This window comes from Otolemur garnettii, unplaced genomic scaffold (genome assembly GCF_000181295.1).
Source record: "Otolemur garnettii isolate 467f Iridium unplaced genomic scaffold, OtoGar3 scaffold00011, whole genome shotgun sequence".
Classification (NCBI taxonomy): Eukaryota; Metazoa; Chordata; class Mammalia; order Primates; family Galagidae; genus Otolemur; species Otolemur garnettii.
This window is the reverse complement of record NW_003852406.1, coordinates 80618-95802: the sequence shown is the minus strand read 5'-3', so window position 1 is coordinate 95802 and position 15185 is coordinate 80618.

Genomic DNA, 15185 nt, shown 5'->3' with positions numbered 1-15185 from the left:
AGTTAAGATTATCTTAACTGTTTATTGATATTTACTTGATCTGCTCTGCTTCTCACAGTCAGCAGATGATTTGGGCTTGTAATTTGACTACTTTTTGCAATATTTTCATCAGCTCTGTGCATGGTAGTAAGTTTGCCAATTTAATTGTTAGAGCTTGCATAGTAGTAGTGGTCCACTCTATGTATACACCATTATTTATTTTTTCCTTTCTTGGTAGAAGTTGTTATCTGTTTATGGCTGATGTAAATAGTTCTTTCGTGGACATTCTTATAGGTCTGTGCTGATGTATATGTATATACATTTCTGATGAATACAAGCCTAGAAATGAAATTTTTGGGTCACACCAAGCATGTGTTAGGTATGTGTTTAAATATAGCAGACAACGCGAAACCTGTTTCCAAAGTGGTTGTTCCAAATATACCATCATAAGAAATTTCCAGTTGCTCCAAATCCACATCAAAACTTCAAATTATTTTTTTTTTAATTTAGGTGTTCTATTGGACATGCAGTGGTTTGTCATGATAGATTTAATTACTAGTTACTTGAGGACTAATGAGGTTCATTATCTTTTAAATGTTTATCGATTATTTGTATAACCTGTAAATTTTTGTTAATCGCTTTTCCAAATCTTGCTTATTTTCTTACAGGGCTGCATTTCTTTTTATTGGCGTTTTTATGAATTCTGCATGTAAGCCATTTGTGAATTATGTTAGTTACAAATAATCTTCTAGTTTGGCTTACTTTTGCTGTCTTACTGGTGACTTTTCAGGAACTTGAATAGTTAATTTAAATGTAGTCAAATTCTTAATTTTTTTATCTTGCTTAAGAAATTTTTGCCTAACAAAACTCTGAAGATATTCAGCTTTATTATCTTCCAAAGTTATTGTTTTACCTTTCCCATTTAGCTCTACATGAATAAAGTGATTTTTGTGAATAATGTAAGGGTCCGGATTTCTTTTTTCTTATTGATACCTGGTTGCTAAACACCAGTCAGTGAAAAGACGACCCCTTTTTTATTCAGTGCCTCTTTCTCATGTATCAGTTTCAAATATCCTGGAAAATACTATGTTTAAGAGAAAGTCTGCCTGTGTCCCTTTAAATTTTTCCCAACCTTTCACTTATCTTTTCCAGGCAATTACTGTGGCTTTCTCTAATTCATCCAGATATCAGGATTCTGAACTTGTTTGTCCCAGCTTTCTTGAACTGATAGTATCTGTGAGACTTATGCTTTAAAAGCAAAGCAAATCAACAAGACGCAAAGTTAACCAAAAGTCAGAAACTCGCTGAGCAATGAGCAATATCATGGCCAATGTCAGAATACCACACCATTAGTATACATTTGTTGTTTACTTGTAGACCTAATTAAAATTGTAACGTAGGACTCTCAGAAAATGCAAAAGTAGAGATGATTTCTTAAATGTGTCTTAGAGGTAAGATTGGTCAGGTACTAGGTGGTAGAAGGTATCCAATTGCTTCCTCCAGTAAGATCTTAACTTTTATCAGAAAAGAGATTTTATTTTCATTTATTTATTTATTTTTGAGACATAGTGCCATGGCAATAGCCTCCCTCACAGCAACCTCAAACTCCTAGGTTCAAGTGATCCTTCTGCCTCAGCTTCCCGAGTACCTGGGAACTACAGGTGATCACCTAATTTTTCTCTTTTTAGTAGAGATGGCGTCTCACTCTTGTTCAACCTGGACTAGAACTCCTGAGCTTAAGCAATCCTCCCACACCTTGGCCTCCCAGAGTGCTAGCTAGGATTACAGGTGTGAGCCACTGAGCCCATCCTAGGAAAGACATTTTTTAAATGGGAGTTTAAAAAGGTGAGAAATGAGCCGCCCTTTTCTACTCCAACAGTTGCTTCCGTCTTTCCTGTAAGTCACAGCTGTGCTAGATTCCAGAAAGGACTCAGGGCCGCATCCTTGCACAACAGAGCACTCCATGGTATGTGATAGAGTCTTTTTTCCTTTTTTTGATTTAACAATCTGAATTAAAATGCTGTTTCATGAATCAATACGATACTTAAATCAGCAAATTAAAAATTATTGCTATGTGTTAAAATCCCCTCTGATGACACTTTACTATGCAGAACACGGTAATTACTTCAAGAAATCAGTTATTCCAAAGTAAGTGGGCAGTTACAATATTTTATCAGATAAATTACCAGTCACCATCAACATTCATCAAAGACTCATTTGGATTTTTATTACGGATTGACATTTACTTATTTGCCCAATTTTTTAAATTAAAACTGTTACACGATTGCCCCAGGGTGCAACGGTAGAAAATTAGTGTACTAATCACATTAATTATCATAAATAAAAGGTTATCAAAGAGTAGCATGTGATAGCACAGCATTTTTTAAAAGCAAGGTAGTAATAATACCTGAGATTTATATACCATGTTGAAATGTTCAAGACTCCTCTCCATCTGCGTTTTTTAATTTTAATTTAATTTTAATAGCCCTGCCAGAGGATTGCTATTGTTGACACCACTTCAGAAATGAAGACGCTGAAGCCTAAAGTAGCTGTGTGACTGATCATGCAGCTAGATTGTTTTAAGGTCAAGCCAAGAACCAAACTTCCTGAACTCCCAACATTCCATTTTCTTTCAATGTTCTCTGATTTTCCAAACAACAGTAGACTCTTATTTATGTTTTCCGCTCCAGTCTATTAACCCTTTGAGTGGCCGTGAGATATCCATGAAATATTAACCAGATATCCTCCTCTGCTTGTTTCTTTCCCCTCTGCTGCTACCAAGCTTGACTAAGCAAGTATCACCGCTCAATTACTTGTGAAAACTCCCGTCTTGCCACTCTGACAGTCCATATCATACGGAGACACCCATATGACTTTTACAATGTAAACAAGATCATGCCATTGTCAGGCTTAAAGTGGCCTGTGGATCCTCAGTGTACTGGAATAAAGCCTAAAGGATACACAATATCCTATGCTATCCATGTCACCAGCCCCCCTCTTCAATTTCATCTCCTATCACTCTTGACCCTCTCATTACTTTGCTTCCTCCCCCCCATTGTTGAGCCTATTGCCAAGATTTACCTGCATCAAGAGTCTTTGTTGTTCTATTTTGCTCTGTTTGGAATGTTCCACCTGCTTATTTTTGCAGAGCTTATGTCAATGCCTCCTCTTAGAGAGATTTCCTTTGATGACTGAATCTAATCTGCCCTCTTCTCTTTCCTCTTTTCTCTCCTGCATTCTGTCCTCTAGTCATTCTTTATCACATTCTGTTTTATTTTTATAGCATTTTTCTTTGCTCTCAGAAATTATCCACGCCCACACATTGGAGACAACCCATGAGAACAGGCTCTTGTGCATTGCGCTCAATGCCTATAATACAGGCTGTGCAGTCTCCACTCCTACCGCTTAAGGCCACTCTGAAGTCACCTGCCACTTCAGCTGACAGTTCTCATACATTCCGAAGAGCTTTCTACCTCCAAACCTCCCTGCCTGAGGACATTCTCTGTGTAGTCTTCCCAGTAGGCAACCAAAGCCAGGAAGTTATTGCTGCAAGGTATAACCCTCAATCAGTAAATAAAATCAGAAAACCCACCGAGCAAAGTGTACAGCTTCCTCATTGTTCAGGTGGACAGTTCCACAGTGTGCTCTACATCTTCCAGAGTCTCCTGTGTGATGCGGCCTCGTTGTACATGGTGGAAACCGGTGTGTTCATGTTCACTGTGTCAATTTTCAGTTCTCCATCTTTTTTTTTGTTGTTGTTGTTAAATAAAATCAAAAGTGTATTTATAAAATTACATTTCTATCTCTCCAGGTTAGTTCTGCCAGGTCTTGAACTTTTTATGCATGGAATTGTAGCTAATGCTATCTTTTGTGTCTGGGTTCTTTCTTTAACTCGGTATGATGGTTTTGAAATTTACTGATGTGGATGTGTTTGTTCTTTTTATTTTCGAGCAGTATTTCACTGCATGAATACACTCCAATTGGTTTCTCTCCTGTTGATGGACATCTGGTAGGTCCTCTCTCGCTATCTGTTCCTAAGCTTGAATTGTGGGTTAATGTCTACATAGAACTCAGAATTTGACTTTTAAAGATGTCAATTATTTTGACCCACAGAAACCAAAAAGATTAATAATGTTAAACTACTTAAAACATTCTAATTGACATAATTAATAAATAGATTTATTATAAGAACCTAGAAAAATAATCTCTAATTTGGAGAAATAAGAAGTTCAAGGGATCCCAGACCAGAGGCATGATGCCACAATCACAGCTCCGTGATCAGGGCTTAAGGCCACTGAATAAAGTTTTACAGAGTGTCTCAACAGACAGGAGAACATGGAGAACAGCTTCACCAATGCTCTGGTGTCTGGTTCTGAACATGCAGTTGAATGGCTTCCCCTACTTTTCAGAAAATAAGAGACTCCATTTTCTAATTTTGTAAATAATACTTAGGTGGGGTAAGCTATGAGCTTGAGGAACCCATCTACCTGGAGACGATGTCTTTCTCTAAGTCTATTGGGAAAGCGATTTGGAATTGCTGCATGGCATTTTAAAGGGTCTGTCTACTTTTACAAAAGCAGATGCTCATAACAAATAGCAAATTTTTATACAGAATCTTTAATCTTATAAAGAACACATAGTTACATATGGTACCATAGTTTCTCTCTCTCTCTCTCTCTCTCTCTCTCTCTCCCTCTATCTTTTTTTTTTTTTTTTTTTTGAAACAGAGCCTCAAGCTATCCTCCTGGGTAGAGTACTGTGGCATCACAGCTCACAGCAACCTCCAACTCCTGGGCTCAAGCGAGTCTCCTGCCTCCACCTCCCAAGTAGCTGGGACCACAGGCGCCCGCCACAACGCCCGGCTATTTTTTGGTTGCAGCCATCATCGTTGTTTGGCGGGTCCGGGCTGGGGATTCGAACCTGCCACCCTAGGTGTATATGGCTGGTGCCCTAGCCAGTTGAGCTACAGGCGCCGAGCCTCTACCTCTATCTTTTATTCCTACAACTTTAATAAAAAGACAGTAAATTCAGTTTTGGGCAAGGTTTTCTATAAGAGCTTGTGACATGAATTTACCTTTAAAATTTTCCTTTTTTTCTGAATAAAAGCAAAATATCATTTAATTATTGATATATAAAACAAGTATCCACCAAATATTCTTGGGAAAAGCATGCACAAGCTTAAAAAGAGTCTTCTTAAGAAGACATACAGGTAGCTAACAGGTACTTGAAAAACTGCTCAGTGTCACTAATCATCAGGGAAATGCAAATCAAAACCACGATAAGGCATCACCCTATACCTGCTATAACAGCTATTATCAAAAAGACCAAAGATAATGAGTGTCAGCAAGGATGTGAAGAAAATGGAACCCTGTACACTGTTGGTAGAGATGTAAATTGGTATAACCATTCTGGGAAACAATAAAGAGCTTCCTCAAAAAATTAAAAATGGAACTACTCTATGATCCAGTAATTCGGTATCTAGACATGTACCTGAAGGAATCAGAATCAGCAAATGCAAGGCCTGTCTGCACCTTTATGTCTGTTGCAACATTGTTTACAATAGCCAAAATAGGGAATAAATCTAAGTGATCACTGAGGAATGAATGAAGACCAGGTGAGATATGTAGATAATAGAATATAACACACTCTTTAAAAGAAGGCAGTTCTGTCCTTTGCAACAATGTGTATGAACCTGAAGGACACACTGCCTGGAATAAGACAGGGAGGGAAAGATGAGTTCTGCGTGATCTCACTCAAGTAGCTGAATTCATAGACACAAAGTATAATGGTGGTTTCCAGAGAGGGATGGGGAGGATGAGCTGGGGAGATTTTGGGTAAAGGACAGAAATTTTGATGATGCAGAATTAGTAAATTCTAGTGAGATCTAAAGTATATCACAGTGACTGAAGTTAATAATATTGCACTGCACACTTGAAATTTGCTAAGGTAGAAGATCTTCTCTCGCACACATACAAAGTGATGGGGACGTTTAATTAGCCTGGTTGTGTAATCCTTTCACCATGTATACATATGTGAAAACATCACGTCATACCCATTAAATACATACAATTTTTGTTGTGTGTTTTACCTCACTAAAGCTAGGAAAAATAAATCAAACATTTATTAAATATTAAATAATATTATTAAATGTCTGGCTGCAGTGGCTCATGCCTGGGAGCTGAGCTTTAAAGGTGGATTGCTTGAGCTCAGGAGACCAGCCTTAGAGTGAGACCCCGCCTCTACTGAGAAAAGAAAAGAAAAGAAAAACTAGCCGGGCATGGTGGCACAAACATGTAGTCCCAACTACTGGAGAGGCTGAAGCAAGAGAATCATTTGAGCCCAAGAGTTTGAGGTTGCTGTGAGCTATGGTGCCATGCCACTCTACCCAGGGTGACAGAGTGAGACTCTGTCTCAATAAATAAAATTATTAAACAGATTTTTCTTGGTCCTATTGAGAAAATGTCAAAACTTTTAATGTAAGTTATTAAAAAATAATGTTGGCAAGTTCTCCTGTGCTTTAGAAGAAATAGAAATTTTCCTAATAAATGTCAGTGATAAAGGTGATGAATCAAGCTTCCTCAAGACTAAGAAGCCAACTACTTTGGCTGGTGCAAATGGGACTCCATCTATGCCAACACTCTGCTTTGAGCTCAGCTACTTTTTTTTTTTTTTTCATGTAAGGACTTAGATTTTACCATCTCTGAAATCATTACTTAATCTTGGAAGAAATGTTTTTGCTAAATCCTTTTCAATTACTTGTTTTATTGGATTAGCACCCAGAGCAACAGAGATTGAAAAAAAATGTAGGCCTGAGAGTCACTCCAAGGCAGTAGAATAGTAAAAAGTACTGATGACATGGGCAACTGAAGCTCAATTTGGACCAGTGTGATGGTCTCCTGGATGTGACTGAGTACCCAGGCTTAGAAAAGATGTTCCCATCATGCAGTTGTACGTTGCTGGATTCCTCCATGAATGCTCATCAATCAAGTTCACCCCAAGGGATGAGAATGGATGTTTTCTGAGAGCTGTGGAAATACTCATTATAAATCATCCTTGGAAGAGGGGACAAGAAATGAAGGCTAGAAAGTCTCATCTTGAGCTCTGGCCATGAGGTGTTTTCTTTTCCTTTCTGAACTCCGTGGTTATTTCCTTGGAGCACATCATTGTTCTAAAGTAAGCCACCCTCTGCTTGGGGCAGTGGTCAGGGAACTAGGTGGGACACCTCATTGGAAACTCCTAAGAATGTATGTGTTTTTAAAGCTGTGTGCTCACAAGCTGGTGACATCTAGCTGCACGTCCCTATCTGTGCCATACTTACATTCTTTCTTTAAGGGGGAAGTAAGACTAATGAACAAATCAACAAAACTAAAAGGAAAATAAATGCACTCTCTGTGGAGCAGAGGAATGGAAACTTGAGTCATCACAATTTCAGGACTAACAAGAAATATGACCTTTTTTGTGGTTTTAAGCTGGAAGAGAACCTTCTCACATATAACTCTGTTCATTTAATTCTGTAATTTTGTAGAAGACAGCCGTTAGGGTTTGGTTTCTCTCTTCTTGGATGCCACATTCAGGGAAATAGGTGTGGAAATGTACCAGACCGCCTCTTACTCTTTTCACAGCACCTACGTAGGTGCGGCCTGAGGGACCGAGTGAAAACACAAAGTCCTAGAAATTTAGATTACATTATTTTCTCCTTTTATTCATTTAAAAATAAGTGAAATCTGGTTCACATAAGCATCAAAAGCACTGTCCTAGGGGGAAGACTTGTAAGGTGTCTCAAAAATGAGCAATTTGTAGGCAAGGGGTAATCATCATCATTGTTAATGTATAATGGCCTCCATGTATTTGGCACTTACTCTTTGCTTTGCATATACCACCTCTACTCCTTTTCACAACATTGCAAGTATAGTGTTATTTCCACTTACTTATGACCATATCTCTCAGCTAATAGCTCTGTAGCTCCGAGATATTAAGGAAGTTGCAAAAGAGAGCTCAGCTGCTAAGTGATTGTGTCAGTATTTAGACCTCAATTCCAATAGCCGTAACTGTTTCTGCAAACCAGAATGCTGCCAGACACAGTTTTGTCTAGAGTGTTTCTCTCCGAGTTCTTAAGTTCTTTTCTTCCTTTCTTTATTTCATAAACTAACCAAGATAGCTTCTTTCCTTAGTACTGTTCATGAATCAGTCATCCAAGTGGTGAGTCTGCCCTGTCTTTACTTATGGCTGTGTCTCTGGCAAAGTTAGCTCACAATTTCCAACGAGTACCCAGTTTCTTTCTTCTCAATGAGCAGAAGGCTAGAGGCTCCTTGACTGGCCTAACATCACTTGCTATGCCCGTTCCTAAGCTACTTGAATTGTTTGCCTTATGCATCTCCGCTTATAGCTAGTCAGAAATTAACTAGAGTTAGAATCAATGAAATTCAAATTAAATGAAATTATACCTGTATTTATATCATTAGTCAGGAAGATTTATGTCTTTCCTTGCCCCACTCTACTGGAAGCATTTTTACATGACATAATGTAAACCATAATACATAATCATTTTCACGACTCAGACAAGGATGTCAATTGAATTTTCAGAAGCTACCTAGTGTGCATTTGCAATGATTTATGGTGTTATTTTATCAGATTAATTCTGCAGTGGCATCAGAAAACTGCGCATCTAGATTTGCACATCTAGATAGTTTTACATTCATCATCTTCAAACCAGTTTCTTCCAGAAAGAAACATTTTTCACAAGGGTTACTTTGAGCTATTTCTAAGGTGAGCTATTTGAATTTGACAGAAATACCCATTGCTTAAGTATAGAAGAAAACTTCTGATATCTTCTGAAACCAGAAGGTTACGTTTCTGTTACACTGTCAGGGTATATTTTGTTTGTTCTATACAATCTTGCCATGAAATGACTGAAGGCCGGTAAAAGTCAATACAAATATCTGGATATTTAAAATTTGTATTATTTACTGGGTATCGTGCTAATAACCGTACCACTAAGATTTTCTTTAATTCCTGCACTAACATTCAGAATCAGGTTTTATTATCTCTATTATGTTTATGGGGAATAAAACCAGACAGAAAGAGGCAAAAGCTGATGTGTCAAAAGCCACACTAAATGTGATTAAAATCCTTGACTGGGGTGGTGTACTCTTTTCTGGGTCATATGGTGAATGTAACTCCTATTGTTTCTGGTCTGTTTTACTCAAAAGGTCAAACACTGGCTTTTAATTGCACCTCCCTTCCTAATTTGATCTACACCATTCCTAAAAGTTATTTTACTCTTTGGAAATTTAGCAATTCTAAGACTATTCTCCAAATTGACAAGAAAGAAAAGAAGGAAAAACTAGATCGGTTCAATTTGAATCGTGCAGTAAAAAAGCTCTGTCCCCTTTATTTCTGAGACAAGTTGGCATGCAGAAATATTCAGTTACGTATGCAACGTTCAGCAAAGACAACTCGGGCCAGAAAGGAAACCCAGTCCTTTCTTTGTATCATAGTACTTTGGAAAATATGTTTTCTCAGGCCTTATGGCAGTGAACATAAAATTGTATGATCTCAAAAATACACTATTTAACAATAAATCCCACTTCAAGTACTATAGAAAAAGATAAAGTTTAGAGGTTTCCATCTCTAAAAATAAAGCATAGGCTTTGATCTTCCAAGTTTAGGATCCAAAATACAATGCAGCTCATAGTATAAAAAACTAGAGCAAGTATTACAAGGAGAGAAAAGGAAGCCATTCATTCATAGTTAGAAGTTACACATAGAAGAATTTATATAATGCATTAATGTAACAAATATGAAATGTAATGGATGGATGCAGAATGATTTTCCAAGGAAAAATTAACATCATGTGATAAATTCAAAGAATTCAATAACTCATTAAATCTATCGTTATAGAATAGTATCACCACAGAATTTTGGATTAGCCATAAAAATCCATGGTAATTAAAGCACTGAATGAAAAAATGCAAGTTGCAATTCAAAGATCTCTGACAATTGGGTAATACATAAAAATATATGTGCAATTAGGATAAACCAGAAGACAACAACAAGAAAGTAGCCTCGTGGAATAGAAAATAAAATTAGGCTTGGCGCCCTTAGTACTGTAGTTCCAGTGCCAACCACATACACTTAGGCCTGTAGGTTCAAACCGGGCTGGGGCCAGCTAAATAACTGCAACGACAACAACAACAACAAAATAGCCGGGCTTTGTAGGGGGCGCCTATAGTCCTGGCAACTTGGGAGGGTGAGGCAAGAAACGGGGTTAAGGGTCTGAGGTTGCTGTGAGCTGTGACACCAGGGTGCCCTAGAGAGGGTGACATAGTAAAACTCTGACTCAAAAATAAATTAATTAATTAAATAAATTCCAAATAAAAAAGAATAAAAAGAAATTTAAATAATGTAATTAAGTACACACATTTCTAGAAATCTCAGATCACTATTACTGATATAGCACTCATTAAAGGCTATAAAGAATGTTCTAACATCTTGAGAAGTGAGGAGCAAAATTTAATTCGATACATTTTTATGTATTTGAGAATGTGAATTAATATATTTGTATTTTCTATGATCTTGGTGTCTTCTGACACCATCACTAAGTTACATAGAGGATAGGGCATTGCTCAAATATGACACATTATGTACATTCCCGCTCATTTTCTCCTTGGCAGAATGAGTCTATCAGGCACAGCTAACTTGTTCCTGGTCACTTTCTCATCCCTCAATTTGTATTCAGCTTTAATGTGCAAAACATATTATCCCCATCTGACAATGGCTATCGCCATTTTCAGTTAAGACATCCTAACTGACTAAAAACTTGTTGTATTAACACTTCAAATACCTAAAAAGATGACAAAAATATGCCAGGTGTGGTGGCTCACATCTGTTAATCCTAGCACTCTGGGAGGCCAAAATGGGAAAATTGCCTGAGCTCAGGAGTTTGAGACTAGCCTGCCCAAGAGTCATACCCCATCTCTACTAAAAATAGCAAAACTAGCCAGTCATCATGGTGAGTGCCTATAGTTTCAGCTATGCTGGATGCTGAGAAGAATTGCTTGCTTGAGGTCAGGGGTTCGAGGGTGCTATGAGTTGGGCTGATGCTGCCTGCACTCCAGCCTGGGCAACAGAGTGAGACTCTGTCTCAAAAGGAAAAAGGAAACATAAAAAAAAAAACAAATTTCTTAGACTAGGCTACTTCTGTACAAAAATACAAAGAGTCAAAATATCCTATTTTTGTTAGGAATTGTAGTATAATTCTGCAAGGGTGAACAACTAATTAGAAGGTTTATATGCTTATATATATAAAGGTTTATACATATAAGGTTTATATGCTTTATATGCTTATATGCTTTATAAGTATCTGAATTTGTTTCATTTATTCCTTAAAATCTAATACTTCACATAGTTATAAAAATATATTTATACAAAATTTATATTTATGTAACAGATGTTTGCATTCACATGTTCTCAACTGTCTTTTCAATAAACTCAATCCAAACATAACCTATAGAATTTTTAAAAATGTAGAAATCCAAGGCTATTGAATTAAATACAGTTTTCACAAAGATAAGTATTACCTCAGTATGTGTCTGAAAGACGTCTTTTTAATCATTTTACTTCAATGCCCTATTATAGTTCCAGCTGATCTAATGAATCTCGTGGTGCTGAACTCCCTAAGAAACTTTATCACATTTTATAAAAAGAGGCTGAAGGCTGAAGTGTGTCTATAGATAAACATCTTTCAAAATAGTGATTGGTCTTGGGTAACAAAGCTTTGCTTTTGTGATAAAAAGCTCGCTAATTGAAACTTTTAATCTGCATGCTCTCTGAATCCTGTTAAATGTTACCTTTCCAGATTTCCTAAATCTTCAGTTTCATGTGAATATTGTTACCCTGTCTGCCTCATTATGCTAAAGAAAGATGAAGTAAGCTATTAACATTCTGAACAGCCTCTGAGTTGTTATGATACAGAATGTCACTCATTTTTAGGAGTTGGCTGTCAGTTCAGGGTGCAGTAAAGTTACAGTTCCTCCCTAGAAGTGTGTGATGTCTAGGGTTGCTATGAAATCCTTATGAAAATTCAATAATTGTAAATTAAAGGAAAAGTAAATAGGACTTTTACAAAATGGTTGCTTCTGAATGTGGCATAGAACAGGACTTTGTAATACAGACATATTGCTTTGTAGTTCTGAATCATTACCAGACCACTGTCGTTATTATTATTTTTTACTAAAATAAAGTTTGGACTTGGAGCTCAGTCCTGCAGAGCCCGGCTTGTGGATGCAGAAGGAAAGGTGTGATGACAAAGCATTATTATCGCTCCAGCAGGTCTTTCCTTAAATTGTTGCATGATGTCATTTGCCAGAAAACCTGAGAGTTGCAACTTGCAAAGAAAAGTTCTATATTTAACTATTTGGAAGGGAAGAAGCAGGAAATGCTTTACATGTTATCTCATGACCTTATTAAATGAATATGTTAATGTGGCATTCAGCTGCAAATTTCCTCCCACAAAATAGAAAACGCTACAAGGAAGATTCTCCTAGGAGAGATAATGTTGTATTCTTTAAGTACTGTGTTACCAAAAAAAAAAAAAAAAAGAAAGCAAACTGTCATTCAAAACAAATACATTTATACTCAGAGTTCTCTTGTGTATTCACGGTTTAGCTGGCTAAAAGGAATGTAGTTGCAAAGACAGGAAATATTTTAAATTAAGTTGATGATAAATTTCATCATAATGATGTAATTGGGAAAGATCATTTCAAGGAAGACTAGTGATTTTGTGCTACATATTTCATTGTATTTATCCTCATCTCTATCATCTTAGATTATAGCAGTTTAAGGAGAGAAATATGGTGCTTTTTAAGCTCTAACTTTGTTGAGTTGCCAGTAAGATACAATAATCAGGGTCAACTTGACAGGTATGTCAAGGCCCATGATTTGCATAGCAGTCTGCCTAAAAATAGTTTCACTCTCTGAGCCTTCAGGGACCCTTAAATCCTATCTGTATTATGAGTGTTTCTCTGTAAGTCCTTAGTTAGCATATGCCAAATACTGTAGTAGTATATTGTTGTTTAACCCTCCATTTGGAGGTGTGGGTTGGTGATATTTTCCCAGGAGATTCCAGAATATTCATGCCTTCTGGCACCACAGTTGTCATTGCCATGGCACCTACCAATTAAACCTACTTGCACCTGGTTATAGTATGCTTAGTTGAGAAAGTACAAAAATGCCAGTGAATCAGTAAAATATGCCTATTCTAGGAAACTTCATTAGCTACAGTTCAGTTGCTTCTGTAAGTGTAACCCACAGCTCCTGTGCACCAAAGTCATGGGTGAGGGAGCTCAGCTCGCCCCCTGGGTGAAGGGCTCAACGGCAACTTGAACTTTACCTTACAAACAAAAACAATGTAACTTAAATATTTGTATCTTCCTATTAATCTGAAACAAAAATAATAGACTTTTTTTGGAGAAGTTTTGGGTTCCCAACAAAATTGAGTGAAAGGTACAAGGATACTTCCTACACCCCTCACCCCACATTTGCAGAGGGGCCTCTGTGATCAGCATCCACCACCAGAGTAGTAGACTTGGTGCAACCACTGACTCTCCATTGACACATGGTTATCACCCAAAGTCCATAGTTTACATTAGGGTTCACTCTTCCACAAGTGGGGAACCTGCAGCCTTGGGGATACATGTGGCCTTCTGGATCATTGGGTGTGACCTTGTGACTGAATCCAAATTTTACAGAACAAATCCTTTTAATAAATTTAATGCCATTTTATCATACAGAGCAGTTTTGCAACCATCAAAATCTTCCTGAGTTCTGCCTGTCATTCTCCTTCTCCCCTCTGACCCCTGGCAAACATTGTTTTTTTTTAGTGTCTCCATAGTTTCACCTTTATAGACAGGCTTCTTTCACCTAGGGAAGTTTAAGTTTCCTTTGTGTATTTTCATGGCTTGATACTGTATTTCATTTTAACAAAGAATAATATTCTACTGCCGGAATGCACCACAGTTTATTTTACCCATTAGTCTACTGAAGAACATCTTGGTTGCTTCCAAGTTTTGCTATAAACATCTGAGTACAGGTTTTTGTATGGACGTAAATTTTTAGCGCCTTTGGGTAAATATCAAGGAAGGTGACTGCTGGAATCACATGGCAAGTATATGTTTATAAGAAAATGCCAAACTGTCTTCCAAAGAGGCTGTCCTTTTGCATTCCCACTAGCAATGGGTGACAGTATCTGCTGTTGTACATCTTTGCATTTGGTGGTGTCGGTATTCCGGATTTTAGCTATTCTGATAGGAACGTAGTAATAAATCATTGTCTTAATTTGCATTTCCCTAATGACATTTGATGTGAAACACCTTTTCATATGCTTATTTGCCATTTATACATGTTCTTTGATCAATGTCTATCAAGATATTTTACCCGTTTGTTATTCAGATTGTTAGTTTTCTAGATTTGAGTTGTCAGAGTTCTCTGTATAGTTCTGACATAAAAACAGACACACAAACTAATGGAACAGGGTAGAGACTCCAGAAATAAATACATATATTATGCCAATCTTTTTTTTTTCAATGAAGACACCAAAAACACACAATGGGAGAAAAGAAGTCTCTTCAATCAATAGTAATAAAAAACTAGATACACACACACAGGAGAATGAAATGAGACCGTCATCTCATACTATCTGCAAAAATTCACTTGAGATGAATTAGAGATTCAAATGAAAGACCAGAAACTAGAAAATACTAGAAGAAAATGTAAGGGAAAAGCTTGATGACATGGGTCTGGATAATATTTTGGGGATACAAAAACAAAAATAGACAAAGGAGACTGTTCAAACTAAAAAGCTTATGTACAGAAAATGAAAGAAGTCAACAGAGTGAAGAGAACCTACAGAATGAGAGACAGTCTGTGGATCACACAGCTAATAAAAAGTTAATGTCAAAATGTGAGGAATTCAGGCAACTCAATCGCAAAAGAACAATGAACCCAACCACAAAATGAGCAAGAAATCTGAATAGACATTTCAAAAGATGCACAAAGGACGTACAAATAACCAACAAGTCTATGAAAAATGCTCTCTATCACTAAAGAAATATAAAACCAGAATGAGATGTCACCTTATACCTGTTAAAATGGCTATTACCAAAAAGACAAGAATGTGGAGAGAAGGGAACACTTAAAACTATTGGGAA